This window comes from Lontra canadensis, unplaced genomic scaffold (genome assembly GCF_010015895.1).
Source record: "Lontra canadensis isolate GAN:19392208 unplaced genomic scaffold, GSC_riverotter_1.0 scaffold78, whole genome shotgun sequence".
NCBI classification, from domain to species: domain Eukaryota; kingdom Metazoa; phylum Chordata; class Mammalia; order Carnivora; family Mustelidae; genus Lontra; species Lontra canadensis.
In genome coordinates, this window is record NW_022631072.1 from 834,654 (window position 1) to 853,354 (window position 18,701).

Consider the following 18,701-nt stretch of genomic DNA (forward strand, 5'->3'; position numbering starts at 1 on the left):
TGTCAGGAAACAACAGATGCTGGCAAGGATGCAGAGAAAGGGGAACCCTCCTGCACTGTTGGTGGGAATGCGAGCTGGTGCAGCCACTCTGGAAAACAGCATGGAAGTTCCTCAAAAAGTTGAAAATAGAGCTACCTTACGACCCAGCAATCACACTTCTGGGTATTTACCCTAAAGATACAAATTTAGTGATTTGAAGGGGCATGTGCACCTGAATGTTTATAGCATCAATGTCCACAATAGTCAAACTATGGAAAGAACCTAGATGTCCATCAACAGATGAATGGATAAAGAAGATGTGATATAGATAGATAGATAGATAGATAGATAGATAGATAATGGAATACTATGCATCCATCAAAAGAAATGCAATCTTGCCATCTGCAACAACATGGATGGAACTAGAGAGTATTATGCTGAGTGAAATAAGTCAATCAGAGAAAGACAATTATCATATGATCTCCCTGATAAGAGGAATTTGAGAGGCAACATGGGGGATTTAGGGGGTAGGAAGGAAAAGATGAAACAAGATGTAATCAGGAGGGAGACAAACCATAAGAGACTCTCGATCTCACAAAACAAACCAAGGGTTGCCAGGGGAAGGGGGGCATGGAGTGGGTGGCTGGTTTATGGACATTGGGGAGGGTACGTGCTATGGTGAGTGCTGTAGTGTGTAAGACTGATGATTCACAGACCTGTGCCCTGAAGCAAATAATACATTATATGTATATAATTAAAAGAATTAAAAATTTTTTTTAAATCTTCTTAGGTGGATTTAAGAATTGCTACAGGTCAATACCTACTGTTTCTATTTTTCACTTTCCAAATGGAAATATTTATTCTGATTATCCTATCACTGTTCCACCACTGGACACTCTTCCACCACTGGCTAAGTTGCAAGGGACAGGGGGAAGATAACTTGTCTTTTTAGCTCTTAAATCTCACAATCAAAAGCCACTACATGTAGAGACTCTAGTCTTTACACAGGGATCCTTGGTTTTGGGGTCATCCCCTTTGTGGAGGGGATGGAGGCATTCTGGATATGTGAACCAGGTATTTAGCATCCAGAAAGTGAGCTGTAGTGGATATTAGTTTATTCACCTATACTTCTAACTCTCCTCCTTCAATATGACAGGATTGACCATACTGACCATATGACTGATTCCATGCAATAATTTGGGGGCACATATAATATAGAGCATTGATTTGGGAGCTGGAATATTTAACTGCTTGCCAGTGTGAGACAGTAGAAAACCATTTTCCCCATTCAGCAACTGGCAACATTCCAAATGATGGAGCCTGGGTTCCTGACTGGGGGCAATATAAGACAGAGCCCTTTGTCAAGCTGAAATGGGTATGTAGCAGGAGCAAAAAATAAACCCGTTTTGTGGTGTTTTTGTTATCATCACCTTACATAGCATATCATGACTGATTTAGTGTTCTTACTTGAGTTCTCCAAGTTATTTTGAAATCTCAGTTTGCATAATTCAGAAATCTTCCTTGAGGGATGTCTACCCCCCCCAATCTCCCACTAAAAGAAATAGAAATGCTCTGTGCCCCAATTCCAGCTGACAACCTGCCCTGCCTATCCACCCCAATGATGGGCATGCACTATCTTGAGAGGGAATATTGTGAAGTGTTTTCTAATGTGCAGCCAGTCTGCTTCCCTATTATTTCTACCCCTTACTCTTTTTTAAAGAACTTCAATTCCAGTGTAGTTAACACGCAATGTTAGATTACTTTCAGACATACAATATAGTGATTCAACAATTCTATATATTACTCAGTACTTATCACTATAAGTGTGTTCTTAATCCCCTTTACCTATATCACCCAACCCCCACCCACCTCCCCTCTGGTAACCATCAGTTTGTTCTCCATGGCTAAGAGTCTCTTTTTTGGTTTGTCTTTTCTTTTTTTTTTTTTTTCCTGTTTGTTTGTTTTCTTTCTTAAATTCCACATATGAGAGAAATCATAGGGTATTTGTCTTTGTCTGACTTACTTATTTGCTTACTAGCATTATAATTTCTAGCTCAATCCATTTACTTGTAAATGGCAAGGTTTTATTCTTTTTTATGGCTTTGTGATATTTTTTCCAGTCACCTATCAACAGACACTTGGGTTGCTTCTATAATTTGGCTCTTATAAGTAATCCTGCAAAAAAAAAAAAAAATAGGGATGCATATATCTTTTTAAATTAAGTGTTTTCATAATCTTTGGGTAAATACCCAGTAGTCTAATTACTGGGTCATAGGGTAATTCTATTTAATTTTTTTTAGGAACTTCCATACTGTTTTCCCCAACGGCTGTACCAGTTTGCATTCCCACCAACAATATATAGGAGTTCCTTTTTCTCCACATCCTTGCCAACACTTGTTTCTTCAGGGTTTTTTTGTTTGTTTGTTATTTGTTTTTTTGTTTTTTGTTTTTAGCTATTCTGACAGATATGAGGCAATACCTCATTGTAGTTTTGATTTGCATTTCCCTGATGATGAGTGATATAGAGCATCTTTTCATGTGTCTGTTGGCCATCTTTATATCTTCTTTGAGGAAATGTCTGTTAAGTCTTCTGCCCATTTTTAATAGGGATTATTTGGTTTGTTTGTTTTGTTTGGGTTTTTTTGTAGAGTTGAGTTGTATAAGTTCTTTAAAAAATTTGATATTAACTGTATCTCAGATATGTCATTTGCAAATATCTACTCCCATTTAGTAGGTTGTCTTTTAGTTTTTTTGGTTGCTTCCTAGTTCTGCAGAAGCTTATTTTGATGTAGTCTCAACAGTTTATTTTTACTTTTGTTTCCCTTGCCTCAGGAGACATTTCCACAAAGATGTTATTAGCTATGGCCAATGTCAAATAAATTACTGCCTGTGTTCTCTTCTAGGATTTTTATCATTTCAGTTCTCACATTTAGGTTCTTGATCCATTTGGGTTTTATTTTTGTGTAAGGTGTAAGGAAGTGGCCCAGTTTCATTCTTTTGCATATAGTTGTCCAGTTTTCCCAGTACCCTTTGTTGAAGAGACTTTTTTTCCCACTGCATATTCTTTCCTGTTTTGTAGAAGATTAATTGATCACACAATTGTGGGTTTATTTCTGGGCTTTCTATTCTGTACTATTGATCTATGTGTCTATTTCTCTGCCAGTATCATACTGTTTTAGTTGCTATAGCTTTATAATAAACTTGAAGTCTAGAATTGTGATATCTCCAGTCTTATTCTTTGTTTTCAGGATTGCTTTGGCTATTCAGGGTCTTTTGTGGTCCCATACAAATTTTAAGATTGTTTGTTCTAGTTCTGTGAAAAATGTTTGTGGTATTTTGATAAGTACTGCATTAAATGTGTAGATTGCTTTGGGTATTATAGACATTTGACAGTTTTACTTCATCCTTTCCAATTTAGATGACTATTTCTTTTCCTTGCCTAATTGCTCTGTCTAGGACTCTAGTAGTATGTTGAATAAAAGTGGTAAGAGAGACTTTACAAATGTGAGTAAGAATATTGAGATGAGAGGCACCTGAGTGGCTCAGTTCACTAAGGAGCTGACTCTTTGTTTTGGCTCAGGTCATGATCTCAGGGTCTGCGATTAAGCCCTGCACCAGGCTCCATGCTCAGTGCAGAGTCTGCTAAAGTTTCTCTCTCCTTCTCCCTCTGCTCCCCACCGCCCCCAGCCCCAGATTAGGACCTGGACATCTCACAAGCTGGCTCTCTCTCTTTCTTTTAAACAAATCTTTAAAAAAAAAAATCTTTAAATGAGATTATCCTGAACTACCCAGGTGAGCCCTACATGTTATCACAGGTATCCTATGGAAGAGAGAAGGGAATGTGTTTCCACTCAGCACAGTAGAAAGGAGACAGAGAGAGACAGAAAGACAGACTGAGAGATTTGAGGATGCTACATTGTGGACTTTGAAGATAGAGGAAAGGACCATAAGGCAAGGAATACAAGCAATGCCACTGTAGAAGCTGGAAAGCCTGAGGAAATGGATTCCATGACCCTCTGTAGAGGGTGTAGTCCTGCCAACACCTTGATTTGGGCCAGTGAAACTGGTTTCAGAGTTCTGGAAGCCAGAAATGTAAGACAATAAATGTGTGTTGCTTTAAGCCACCAAGTGTGTGGGAATTTATTAAGTGGCAATACTAAAATTATACAAATATCAAAGGATTCCTTGTGTCTGACCTTCTGACACAGTCTGAACAACACTCCAAGCATCTGGAACAAACCAGTGCCACACTTGACACCCAACAGACAGTCTATACTACCTACAACTGGTGTGAGCAACCATGTCTTCCAAGGGCAGGAATGGCATTTTTTTCCCTTTATTTCAGACACACAAGCAGTAATTTCCATTCTTACAGGAATAAGTCATAAATTAAAATTTACATCATGTCTCTAGCTTTTTCATACTACTGGAATGATTTCAAGTATTGAAATCAACATTCATTTTATTCAAACTATACAATTTATTAATTTAAAAATTTTCACACTTTTAATATCATTGTCAGGATATAGTTTTATGAACTCAAAGGAGCTACAGCATTCTAGAGAATGGGCACTGTATTAGAAAAGGTATACTATCAAGATCAAAACCTTCTGTGCAGCAAAGGAAACAGCAAAGGAAACAAAGAGGCAACCCACGAAATGGGAAAAGATATTCACAAATGACACTATAGACAAAGGGGTGATACCCAAGATCTATAAAGAACTCTTCAAACTCAACACTCAAAAAACAGATAATCACATCAAAAAAATGGGCAGAAGACATGAATAGACACTTACCCAAAGAAGACATACAAATGGCTAGCAGACACATGAAAAAATGTTCATCATCATTAGCCATCAGGGAGATTCAAATCAAAACCACATTGAGATATCAGCTTACACCAGTTAGAATGGTCAAAATTAACAAGACAGTAAACAAGTGTTGGAGAGAATGTGGAGAAAGGGGAAGCTCTTACACTGTTGGTGGGAATGCAAGTTGGTGCAGCCACTTTGGAAAACAGTGTGGAGATTCCTTAAGAAATTAAAAATAGAGCTTCCCTATGACCCTGCAATTGCACTACTGGGTATTTACCCCAAAGATACAGATGTAGTGAAAAGAAGAGCCATCTCTATCCCAATGTTCATAGCAGCAATGGCCACAGTTGCCAAACTGGAAAGAACCAAGATGCCTTTCAATAGGTGAATGGCTAAAGAAGATATGGTCCATATAGGCAATGGAATATTACGCCCCCATCAGAAAGGATGAATACCCAACTTTTGTATCAATATGGATGGGACTGGAAGAGATTACACTGAGTGAAATGAGTCAAGCAGAGAGAGTCAATTATCATATGGTTTCACTTACTTGTGGAGCATAAGGAATAACATGGAGGACATTGGGAGAGGGAGAGAAGTTAGTTGGGGGAAATTGGAGGGGGAGATGAACCATAAGAGACTGTGGACTCTGAGAAACAAACTGAGGGTTTTGGAGGGGAGGGGGTGAGGGGGTTGGGTGAGCCTAGTGGTGGGTATTAAGGAGGGCACATATTGCATGGAGCATTGGGTGTGGTGCATAAACAATGAATCTTGGAACACTGAAAAAATAAATTTAAATTTTAAAAAATAATAAATTTTTTTTTCAATTTTAAAAAAGAAAAATTATACTATCCTTGGATATTTAATGGGAAAAATGAAAAAAAAATTCCTTAGAATGTATTATCACTAAACAAAATCCTTAAAAGATGGCATCACCATTATGTCACCCACTTCTGGTCCCTTGCTATGTGCTGCTATGAAATGTAATCAGCCAAAAAGAAAGAGGCACTTTGCTACTGCCCTACTCCTGACTCACTCCTCTGAGCATGCCTTGGCTTCAATATCTTTTCCTGGAATGTGGACACAGCTGAAGTCATTCTTTTTTAGAAAGGTCCTCCAACTTGGTCATATTCCAGTACTGATATTTATTAGCTATACAATTTGGGGCACATTATTTAAGCACTTTGAGTAGATAGAGAAAATAGCACTTACCTTTTAGGTCAACTGGGAGGTTTAGGTAGACACATCTTGTTTAGCTCAATGCATGGCACCCAGTGAGCCATCTGGTAAATAGAGCCTGGAAAGATATAGAAGATAAAGGGAATATATCTTCTATGTCCCTGGGTGTCTTTGGTATCTGCTACCTGTATCACAGCTGTCCCAATGCTGACTTGCTCCTGCCTCCCATTTAGAGGCTCCCTTAGACCCTTTAGAACTATCTGGCACAGAGCACCAGTCTCTTCCCTGTTGCTCCCTCAACAACTTCGTGGGTGTGAATATTTGAATACATGATTCATCTTCCCCTTTTGATTGAAAACTTCCCAAAATATAGAGAACACATTTGACATATTTGTGCTGTCTACACACTTAGCACATTTTAATTTATTGGCTAAATGCATACCATTTTAATTTATTGGCTAAATGCATAAAAAATATTATTAAATGAGGAAACTGGGACATAGGGCAGAAACAGCTTGTTTTTGAAATGGTATGGGTTTTGTTTTGTTTTGTTTTGTTTTGTTTTGTTTTCCCATGGTGGGGTATGCATTGCCACTCCAGTGCCAGGCTAAAATCACTAGACCAAAACCAGTTCTTGACATTATGGACCATCCTGAGTGGTAAACACCATCTCTGCCAGCCAATAGGACCTCTAAGTCCCTCATTTGGAAATATACTTGGGTTAAATTCACAATTATGTGAGTCCGTGTGCTTATATTGAGATGAGAGAACAGTGGCTCTCTGATACACTCTGCAGTGTTACTTATTCCAACAACAGTGACTATAGGCCCCAGAATCCCCCTGAGACTTGAAAACCTCTGTTCCCTGGTGAGGATCAGGCTTTGGAGGAGTAAAACATAACACTCAACCTGATTCTGAGTTCAGTTGACTATGCAAAATTGGACCATGGGAGTTGTTCTGTATTCTGAAATGAGCACAAGCCTTCAGTGCATTTGAAGACATTATCAAGTTCTATCCAAAGAGGGGCCCTGGAGTATAGGCCTGTATTGTGTTGCATAAACAAAACTTATAGAAAACAAATAAGCTCCCTGGCTAATCTACACACCATCCTTGGTTACACACTTGTTCATCTTTTTGACAACTTTTTAAAATAGAAGACAAAAAAATTATCACACTCTCATTTCAGAAAGGTATTGACATAGAAATTTTTACCTGAGCCCCTTCATCTTCCCATGAAAGGCAACAGCGCCAGCTGCTGATTTCTCCCTTAAAAAAGTAGCAAGATCCAGCAGGCCTGTTATCTCCATGTCATTTCTTTTGTTTTTCCTTTTTCATTAATTTTAGTGTACTAGGCAGGGAAGGAACAAAAATGTATGAGGGACAGTTCTGATGTCAGGATGAGGCATCAATAAAATTTAGACTCCTGAGCAATAAACTGTGGGAACTACAAGGAAGTCATAGTTGAGGAGTTACTCTCCCAAAGTTAATGACAATCATTGATTTTTTTTAACTGAGTTTCAGAGATAAAGTCATTAGGACTTAGATCTTTGGCATTTTTGATGACTAGCTCTTCAGAACACTTTGTCCACATCTGTAATATTAAGACCATAAAATATCTTCTCTTAAAATGATAATTATTGTGTACTTCAGTGAGGCCAGCAAGATTTCATTTTTAATGATATTCCATCCTCTCTTAAAACTTAGCCATGACCTAGGTCCTCAGCCTTTTAGGAAACCTTTGTGTTCTTTTCTTACTCTAGGGCTTCTCACTTAATGATTCTGAGACTTATTTCTCCCTGTCTCTTTAGATGCATTTATGGAAAGTATGTCAATAAACAGAAAGTTTGGTTGCTTAATGAGAAGATAGTTCTGAACAACCGCATCGAGTATATGAAGATGAAAGTGCAGGCTTTAAATGCAACAAACTCGCAGCTGCTGAAAGGACTAGATCACCTAAGTAAGACACAGGACCCATTTCCTGCAGTGCCCCTGCAAAGCACAGGAGGCAATAACAAGGTGATGTCTGAAGGACTCTAAACCCCAGTGCACAAAACCATGCAACAAGACAAACATGACTGGACACACACTAACAAAGATCATATGTCAATTTGAAGAGTTTGTAAATGATGTTTAATCTCCATTTAATTCTTTTTATAAGGAAAAACTTTTCTAAGTTTTGTATTGACTTCCTTTTTAATTTTTTAATTTAAATTCAATGTACTTAACATTATTAGTTTCAGGAGTAGAATTTAGTGATCAGTTGCACGTTACACCCAGGGCCCACTATATCAAGTGTCCTCCTTAATGCCCATCACCCAGTTATCCTTTCCCACCACCCATCTCCCCTCCAGTACCTTCAGTTTGTTCAGCGACTCTGATGGTTTGCCTCCCTCTCAATTTCCATCTCATTTTATTTTTCCTTCCCTTCTCCTATGTTCATCTGTTTTGTTTCTTAAATTCCACATGAGTGAGTTCATATGGTATTTGTCTTTCTCTGACTAACTCATTTCACTTAGCATAATACTCTCTAGTTCCATCCATGTTGTTGCAAATGGCAAGATTCCATTCCTTCCAATGGCTGAGTAATATTCATCAATTCATTCATTCACAATTCATCAATTATATATACATACCACATCTTCTTTTTCTATTCATCTCTCAATGGACATCTGGGCTCTTTCCACAGTTTGGCTATTGTGGACATAGCTGCTATAAACATTGGGGTGCATGTGTCCCTTTGAATCACTATTTTTAAGGAAGGGCTTATTCAGTCACTAAACCAAGCTAATGGGAAAGCCTCCACTTTACTCATGGGTATGGGTAGATTCTCCAATCATTTCACCAGTAGCTAAGTTTTACCCATAGTAACTTCTTCCAGAACATAAAAGAGCGTAATGGAAACCAATCTGATCCTTAGCACCCTCGGCCACATCACACCTCCCTTTATCAGTCCCAAGGTTACAATGAAAAAGAAACTGACTTTCCTCTCTTCCCTTATTCCAATTATTCCCAACAAAACCCACAAATGTGGCCTGGCTGTTACGTTCCAAATCTCTATTAGCAGAGGCACCATATACGAGTAATTCATCTTTCCTGAGTTTTCATTTTCTCCTCTCATTTTTTTACAAGCAGAGAAGCACTGTGAATTTATAAACATCATCCTTTGGAAGAATCTATTATCTTCAGTGAATGGTTCATAGACAGGCTTTTGAACAACATCAAACAACCTGCTGTTTTCTTTACTTTCCCTTGTAACCACTCACCAGTGTAATTGGAGCCCTGAAAACAGCTGGAAAACAAAACCGCTTTCTCAAAAAAGACATTAAGGATTTGTGAATAATCGACAACCACAGTTTGTAGGAAAAGAAGCATCACTTTCCTTCAGTTCCTATTTCAATCATTGTGCACCTATTTTTAATAATAAGTTCTGTTCATTATGATTTATTCCAAAATTATTTTTATTCATCATGTCCTGGTTATTTCTCTTATATGCTCAGCAAGCAAGATGAGTTCCAACTATGAGGAGGGGGAAGGTGGTCAGAACCCAGACCTCCCCTCACTCTCATGGGTTAGTTTATTTGCTGCTGGGTGTTGGCATCCCCACACAGCCTTCTCCTTTCCTTTGCCTTCACATCTCCTTAGATGAGGGAGGAGTAGCTCTCCAAGCAGTCATTCTCTAAGGATTCACTTAAAAATCTAACTTGAGGGGCGCCTGGGTGGCTCAGTGGGTTAAAGCCTCTGCCTTCGGCTCAGGTCATGATCCCGGGGTCCTGGGATTGAGCCCCGCATCGGGCTCTCTGCTCAGCAGGGAGCCTGCTTCCTCCTCTCTCTCTGCTTGCCTCTCTGCCTACTTGTGTTCTCTCTCTGTAAGATAAATAAATAAAATCTTTAAAAAAATAAAATAAAATAAAATAAAATCTAACTTTATCTTGCTGCACCACACCTTGACTTTGTTCAGGACATCATCTTCTCATCACTTCGTCATCCCTCCTTCTGCATCCAGGTCCTAATATTCTTCCTTTCTCATATTGGAGCCCTATAATCCATTCTTCACACTGCAATCAGTTTAAGCCTTCTACAGCCACAAACTCAGCATGTGCCCCCTCCTCAAAGCCATCCAGTGGATGGATCCCTGCTGCCTCCAGAATCAAGTCCAAATTCCTTATTATGACTTATGTGATCGTTTGAGATCTAGCCCCTATCTTCCTTCAGCCCCTCCTTGTTTCCCTTTGCATTCTTTGTCCCACCGAAGGATTTGAAGGATTTACCTCCCAAACTCCCACCTCTACTTCCCCCTTCTTTTCCATTGCATTGCCAGTGTTGAAGAAAACAAAGAGTTAAAGATGCGTCTGAAGTTTCTATCTTGACTTGTAGAATGGACAGTGCCAATAATGGAAAAGTGGAAGAGAAAGTCCAGATTGTTTTTTGTAGTAGCTATATTAATATATTAACTTCATTAATATATTAACTTCAATATATTAATATATTAACTTGAAGTTAATATATTAACTTCATATACTCTTCAAACAGAGTATAACCAGAAAGTAAAAGGTGCATTTCATAGTGATAAAATTTCAGTAAATTAGAAAAATCTAAAAATCATAGATTTTTAGAGAAACTCTACTATGTGAAGAATCAAATCAAGCACTTTTGATGTTTTTCAGAATTCAAACTTCTTTAATCCCTTTCTCTACATATTTCACTTTTATTAAGATAAAGTTTTGGGATATTTGTGTAAATATACTAGAATCATGAAGCATGTGGGTGAGATTTTAAAATTCCTTCATATTAAAAATCAGCCAGGTAAGTTAAATAATTTTACTAATAATCTAACTAAATCGCTAACCATAAAGACATTTTAAAGAAAGGATTAGGTAACTCCCAAATACTTTTTCATTTTGAAAAGGTTTCTAGGATTTTTTTTCTTTTAGCATTTGAAATTCTCCACCTATTTGTGAAAGAGGTTACTTAGAGTCTTAGAACCTAGACTTGCTATCAAATCCTTCTTTTCCACAACATTCTCAGGTTATTGAATACTTAGTACCTTATGGTACAACCAAACCTAAGAGACTCCCCCTCTTAAGGACAGTAACAACCTTTAAAAAAAAAAAAAAAAATATATATATATATATAATTAGCCCCATGGGTACAAGTCGGTGAATCACCAGGTTTACGCTTCATAGCACTCACCATAGCACATATCCTCCCCAATGTCCATAACCCCCACCTGCTCCCTAGCCCCCCAACCCCGGCAACCCTCAGTTTGTTTTGTGAGATTAAGAGTCTCTTATGGTTTGTCTCCCTCCTGATCCCATCTTGTTTCATTTATTCTTTTCCTGCCCCCCAAACACCCCGTGTTGCTTCTCGACTTCCTCATATCAGGGAGATCATATGATAGTTGTCTTTCTCCAATTGACTTATTTCGCTAAGCATAGTACCCTCTAGTTCCATCCACGTCATCACAAATGACAAGATTTCATTTCTTTTGATGGCTGCATAGTATTCCATTGTGTATATATACCTAATCTTTTTTATCCATTCATCTGTTAATGGACGTCTAGGTTCTTTCCATAGTTTGGCTATTGTGGAAATTGCTGCTATAAACATTCGGGTGCACGTGCCCCTTCGGATCACTACATTTGTATCTTTAGGGTAAATACCCAGTAGTGCAATTGCTGGGATGTAGGGTATCTCTATTTTCAACTTTTTGAGGAACCTCCATGCTGTTTTCCAGAGTGGTTGCACCAGCTTGCATTCCCACCAACAGTGTAAGAGGGTTTCCCTTTCTCCGCATCCTCACCAGCATCTGTCATTTCCTGACTTGTTAATTTTAGCTATTCTGACTGGTGTGAGGTGACATCTCATTGTGGTTTTGATTTGTATTTCCCTGATGCTGAGTGATGTGGAGCACTTTTTCATGTGTCTTTTAGCCATCTGGATGTCTTCTTTGCAGAAATGTCTGTTCATCTCCTCCACCCATTTCTTTTTTTTTTATTTTTTACTTTTTTATAAACATGTAATGTATTATTAGCCCCAAGAGTACAGTGAATCGCCAGATTTACACACTTCACAGCACTCACCATAGCACATATCCTCCCCAATGTCCATAACCCCACCACCCTCTCCCTACCCTCCTCCTGCCAGCAACCCTCAGTTCTTTTTGTGAGATTAAGAGTCTCTTATGGTTTGTCTCCTTCCATTCTTACTCCCCAAACCACCCACGTTGCATCTCCACTTCCTCATATCAGGGAGATCATATGATAGTTGTCTTTCTCCAATTAACTTATTTCGCTAAGCATAATACTCTCTAGTTCCATCCACGTTGTTGCAAATTCCTCTGCCCATTTCTTGATTGGATTATTTGTTCTTTGGATGTTGAGTTTCATAAGCTCTTCATAGAATTTGGATCCTAGCCTTTTATCTGATATGTCATTTGCAAATATCTTCTCCCATTCTGTCAGTTGACTTTTGGTTTTGTTAACTGTTTCCTTTGCTGTGCAAAAGCTTTTGATCTTGATGAAGTCCCAATAATTCATTTTTGCCCTTGCTTCCCTTGCCTTTGGCGATGTTCCTAGGAAGAAGTTGCTGTGGCTGAGGTGGAAGAGGTTGCTGCCTGTGTTCTCCTCAAGGATTTCGATAGATTCCTTTCTCACATTGAGGTCCTGCATCCGTTTGGAGTCTATTTTTGTGTGTGGTGTAAGGAAATGGTCCAGTTTCATTTTTCTGCATGTGGCTGTCCTATTTTCCCAACACCATTTGTTGAAGTGGCTGTCTTTATTCCACTGGGCATTCTTTCCTGCTTGGTCAAAGATTAGTTGACCATAGAGCTGAGTGTCCATTCCTGGGCTCTCTATTCTGCTCCATTGATCTATGTGTCTGTTTCTGTGCGAGTACCATACTGTCTTGATGATGACAGCTTTGTAATAGAGCTTGAAGTCTGAAATTCTGATGCCACCAACTTTGGCTTGCTTTTTCAATATTTGTCTGGCTATACAAGGTCTTTTCTGGTTCCATACAAATTGTAAGATCATTTGTTCCATTTCTTTGAAAACAATGGATAGGATTTTGATAGGGATTGCATTAAATGTGTACATTGTTTTAGGTAGCATAGACATTTTCACAATATTGTTTTTCCAACCCATGAGCATGGAACATTTTTCCATTTCTTTGTGTCTTCCTCAATTTCTTTCATGAGTACTTTATGGTTCTCTGAGTACAGATTCTTTGCTTCTTTGGTTAGGTTTATTCCTAGGTATCTTATGGTTTTCGGTGCAATTGTAAATGGGATTGACTCCTTAATTTCTCTTTCTTCTGTCTTGTTGTTGGTGTAAAGATATGCAACTGATTTCTGTGCATTGATTTTATATCCTGACACTTTACTGAATTCTTGTACAAGTTCTAGCAGATTTGGATTGGAGTCTTTTGGGTTTTGTGCATATAGTATCATATCATCTGCAAAGAGTGGTAGTTTGACTTCTTTGCCAATTTGGATGCCTTTAATTTTTTTTTTGTTGTCTGATTGCTGAGGCTAGGATTTCTAGTTCTATGTTGAATAGCAGTGGTGATAATGGACATCCCTGCCGTGTTCCTGACCTTGAGGGAAAAACTCTCAGTTTTCCCCATTGAGAATGATATTCGCTGCGGGTTTTTCATAGATGGCTTTGATGTGTACCCTCTATCCCTACACTTTGAAGAGTTTTGATCCAGAAAGGATGCTGTACTTTGTCAAATGCTTTTTCAGCATCTACTGAGAGTATCCTATGGTTCTTGTTCTTTCTTTTATTACTATATTGTATCACATTGATTGATTTGCAGATGTTGAACCAAACTTGCAGCCCTGGAATAAATCCCACTTGGCCGTGGTGAATAATCCTTTTAATGTACTGTTGGATCCTATTGGCTAGTATTTTGGTGAGAATTTTCGCATCTGTGTTCATCAAGGATATTGGTCTGTAATTCTCTTTTTTTGATGGGATCCTTGTCTAGTTTTGGGATCAAGGTGATGCTGTCCTCATAAAATGAGTTTGGAAGTTTTCCTTCCATTTCTATTTTTTGGAACAGTTTTAGAAGAATAGGAATTAATTCTTCTTTAAATGTTTGGTAAAATTCCCCTGGGAAGCTGTCTGGCCCTGGGCTCTTCTTTGTTGGGAGATTTTTGATGACTGCTTCAATCTCCTTACTGGTTATGGGTCTTTTCAGGTTTTCTATTTCTTCCTGGTTCAGTTGTGGTAGTTTATATGTCTTTAGGAATGCATCCATTTCTTCCACATTGTCAAATTTGCTGGCATATAGTTGCTCATAATATGTTCTTATAATTGTTTGTATTTCTTTGGTGTTGGTCGTGATCTCTCCTCTTTCATTCATGATTTTATTTATTTGGGTCCTTTCTCTTTTCTTTTTGATAAGTCTGGCCAGGGGTTTATCAATCTTATTAATTCTTTCAAAGAACCAGCTCCTAGTTTCGTTAATTTGTTCTAATGGTGTTTTTTTTTTTTTGGTTTTGTTTTTTGGGTTTTTTTGTTTGTTTGTTTCTATTTCATTGATCTCTCCTCTGATCTTTATTATTTCTCTTCTCCTGCTGGGTTTAGGCTTTCATTGTTGTTCTTTCTCCAGCTCCTGTAAGTGTAGGGTTAGGTTTTGTATTTGAGACCTTTCTTGTTTCTTGAGAAAGGCTTGTATTGCTATATATTTTCCTCTCAGGGCTGCCTTTGCTGTGTCCCACAGATTTTGAATGGTTGTGTTTTCATTTTCATTTGTTTCCATGAATTTTTTTTTACTTCTTCTTTAATTTCCTGGGTGACCCATTCATTCTTTAGAAGGGTGTTTTTTAGTTTCCATGTATTTGGATTCTTTCCAAATTTCCTCTTGTGATTGAGTTCCAGCTTCAGAGCATTGTGGTCTGAAAATATGCAGGGAATGATCCCAATCTTTTGATACCGGTTGAGACCTGATTTATGGCCCAGGATGTGATCTATTCTGGAGAATGTTCCATGTGCACTAGAGAAGAATGTGCATTCTGTTGCTTTGGGATGGAATGTTCTGAACAGATCTGCGATGTCCATCTGGTCCAGTGTGTCATTTAAGGCCTTGATTTCCTTGTTGATCTTTTGCTTGGATGATCTGTCCATTTCAGTGAGGGGAGTGTTAAAGTCCCCTACTATTATTGTATTATTGTTGATGTGTTTCTTTGATTTTCTTATTAATTGCTGTATATAGTTGGCTGCTCCCATGTTAGGGGCATAGGTATGTAAAATTGTTAGATCTTCTTGTTGGACAGATCCTTTGAGTATGATATAGAGTCCTTCCTCATCTCTTATAATAGTCTTTGGCTTAAAATCTAATTGATCTGATATAAGGATTGCCACCCCAGGTTTCTTTTGATGTCCATTAGGATGGTAAATTGTTTTCCACCCCCTCACTTTAAATCTGGAGGTGTCTTTGGCTCTAAAATGAGTTTCTTATAGACAGTATAATGAAGGGTTTTGGTTTTTTGTCCATTCTGATACCCTGTGTCTTTTGATTGGGAAATTAACCCATTTACATGCAGGGTAACTATTGAGAGATATGAATTTATTGCCATTGTGTTGCCTGTAAGGTGACTATTACTGTATATTGTCTCTGATCCTTTCTGATCTACTACTTTTAGGCTCTCTTTTTTCTTAGACCATTTCAATATTTCCTGTAGGGCTGGTTTGGTGTTTATAAATTCTTTTAGTTTTTGTTTGTCCTGGAAGCTTTTTACCTCTCCTTCTATTTTCAGTGATAGCCTAGCTGGATATAGTATTCTTGGCTGCATGTTTTTCTCATTTAGTGCTCTGAATATATCATGCCAGTTCTTTCTGGTCTGCCAGGTCTCTGTGGATAAGTCTGCTGCCAATCTAATATTCTTACCATTGCATGTTACAGATTTCTTGTCCTGGGCTGCTTTCAGGATTTTCTCTTTGTCATTAACACTTATAAATTTTACTATTAGATGACAGGGTATGGACCTGTTCTTATTGATTTTGAGGGAGGTTCTCTGTGCCTTCTGGATTTTGATGCTTGCTCCCTTTGCCATAGGAGGGAAATTCTCTCCAATAATTCTCTCCAATATACCTTCTGCTCCCATCTCTCTTTCTTCTTCTTCTGGAATCCCAATTATTCTAATGTTGTTTCGTCTTATGGTATCACTTATCTCTCGAATTTTCCCCTCATGGTCCAGTAGTTGTTTGTCTCACTTTTGCTCTGCTTCTTTATTCTCTGTCCTTTGATCTTCTATATCACTTATTCTCTCTTCTGTCTCATTTATCCTAGCAGTAAGAGCCTCCATTTTTTATTGCACCTCATTAATAGCTTTTTTAATTTCAACTTGGTTAGATTTTAGTTCTTTTATTTCTCCAGAAAGGGCTTTTATTTCTCCAGACAGGATTTCTCTAATAGCTTCCATGCTTTTTTCAAGCCCGGCTAGAACCTTGAGAATCATCATTCTGAGCTCTAGATCTGACATATTACGAATGTCTGTATTGATTAGGTCCCTGGCCTTCAGTACTGCCTCTTGTTCTTTTTTTTTTTTTTTTTTTTGTGGTGAGTTTTCCTGCCTTGTCACTTTATCCAGATAAGAATTATGAAGGAGCGAATAAAATACTAAAAGGGGGGCAAAGTCCTTAGGAAAATGTGCTTTAACCAAATCAGAAGAGACCCAAAATTGTGGGGGGAAGAAAGGGGGTAAAAAGAAGTTCAGGAAAAAAAAATTTAAAAATGAAAACAAATAAAGAAAAAATATAAAAAATAAAATATATATATAGTAGACTGGTGACTAGAACAGGGTCACCCACTTAATTTAGGGAGTATTTTGGTCTCTCAGAAGAAACTACCTCCCAAAATTTTAAAGAATGAAATACATATATAAGGGTAAACACGATGAAGGGATGGAATATGACTATAAAGATAAAAAAAAAATTTTAATTTCTAAAAATGGAATTGATAAATTGGTTGGGAGATTAAAGAAAAAGAAAGTGGAGAGAATTTGCTCAGGCTGGAGACTAGAACAAAGCCCTGTGCTAGATTTAGGATATATTTTGATCTATTGGAAGAAGTTGTACCCCAAATATTTTTAGAAGAAAAAAACCCTATGTGTATACAAAAAATAAAGTTAGATACAATGAAGGATAAAATGTTACTATAATAATGAAGGTTCAAAAAAGATATTTTTGAAAGCTATTGTTAAGATAAACTAGTTAAAAACATTAAAAGAAAAGGATAAAAGTTAAAAAAAATTAGCAGAAGAAAAAAATAAAATTAAAAAAATTAGGGGCACCTGGGTGGCTCAGTGGGTTGAGCGGCTGCCTTCGGCTTGGGTCATGATCTCAGGGTCCTGGGATTGAGCCCTGCATCGGGCTCTCTGCTCAGCAGGGAGCCTGCTTCCTCCTCTCTCTCTTCCTGCCTCTCTGCCTGCTTGTGATCTCTCTCTGTCAAATAAATAAATAAAATCTTTAAAAAAAATTAATTAACTTTGCAAGACTAAAGAATCATGGGGCAAAATCCATGAATTCCATGATTTGCTGTCTCCTCCTCTGGAATTCCACTGTTCTCCATGGTAAGTGGTAAGTGAACTTGGTCTTGGCTGGATTTCTTGTTGATCTTCTGTGGGAGGGGCCTGTTGTAGTGATTCTCAAGTTCTTTGCCAGAGGTGGAATTGCACCACCTTCACCAGGGGCCAGGCTAAGTAATCCACTTGCGTTCCCTTTCAGGAGCTTTTGTTCCCTGAAGGCTTTCCATAGAGTTCCGGTGGGCAGGAATGAAAATGGCAGCCTCCCAATCCCCAGCCCAGAGGAGCCAAGAGCTTGGGGCTCAGTGCGCCCTCAGAGAAAAGCACTCAATCACTCCTGTCTCCCTGGCCTCTGGCCACGCTCTGAGCTCACCCAGACTGTGACCAAACAACTCTGTCTCTGGCACACAGTTCTGCCTGGAGTCTCTGAACCCGGCAGATCCCTGAGCTCTTCCAGAGGAGTCTCCCCAGGTCTTGTGCGGTCCCCGCTCACTGAGCAGTGGTCTGTGCCACAGATCACAGTAAGTTAACCCCAAGTTGAGGACTCACTCCTCAGCTCTGTCTCTGTAGCTGGCTTTCCTGCTCTAATACCTGCGAGCTCTGTGACACTCAGACACCCCCGATCCTTCTGTGACCCTGCAGGACCTGAGACCACGCTCTCCCCATGTGGGCTTCACCCCTGTTTAGCCTCTGGAGTGATGTCCCTCAGTGGAGCAGACTTTTAAAAATCCTGATTTTGTGCTCCATTGCTCCACCGCTTGCCGTGAGCTGGACCCTCTCCCCATGGTCTGTCTTCCCATCACTTTGGATTCACTTCTCCACCAGTCCTACCTTTCAGAAAGTGGTCAACTTTCTGTTTCTAGAATTGCTGTTCTTCTTCTCTTTGCTCTCCTGTTGGATTTGTAGGTGTTCAGAATGGTTTCATAAGCTATCTAGCTGATCTCCTGCTACCTGATGTCGTCTCAGCCTGCTACTTCTCCGCCATCTTGACTCCTCCCCCAGAAAGTCCAGATTTAAAATAATTAGTTATTTTTGAGGCATCAAAAATTTCAAGGTGCCTAAGGGATAAGTCACAGGTGGAGATAGTGAGCATGGAAAGAAGTATGTGGAAAGAAGTATGTGACGCTTAGGAGAAAGATCAGCCTGGATGATAAAGATCAGCCTGGATGATAAAGATCAAGGATTCATCAGCCTATAACTGG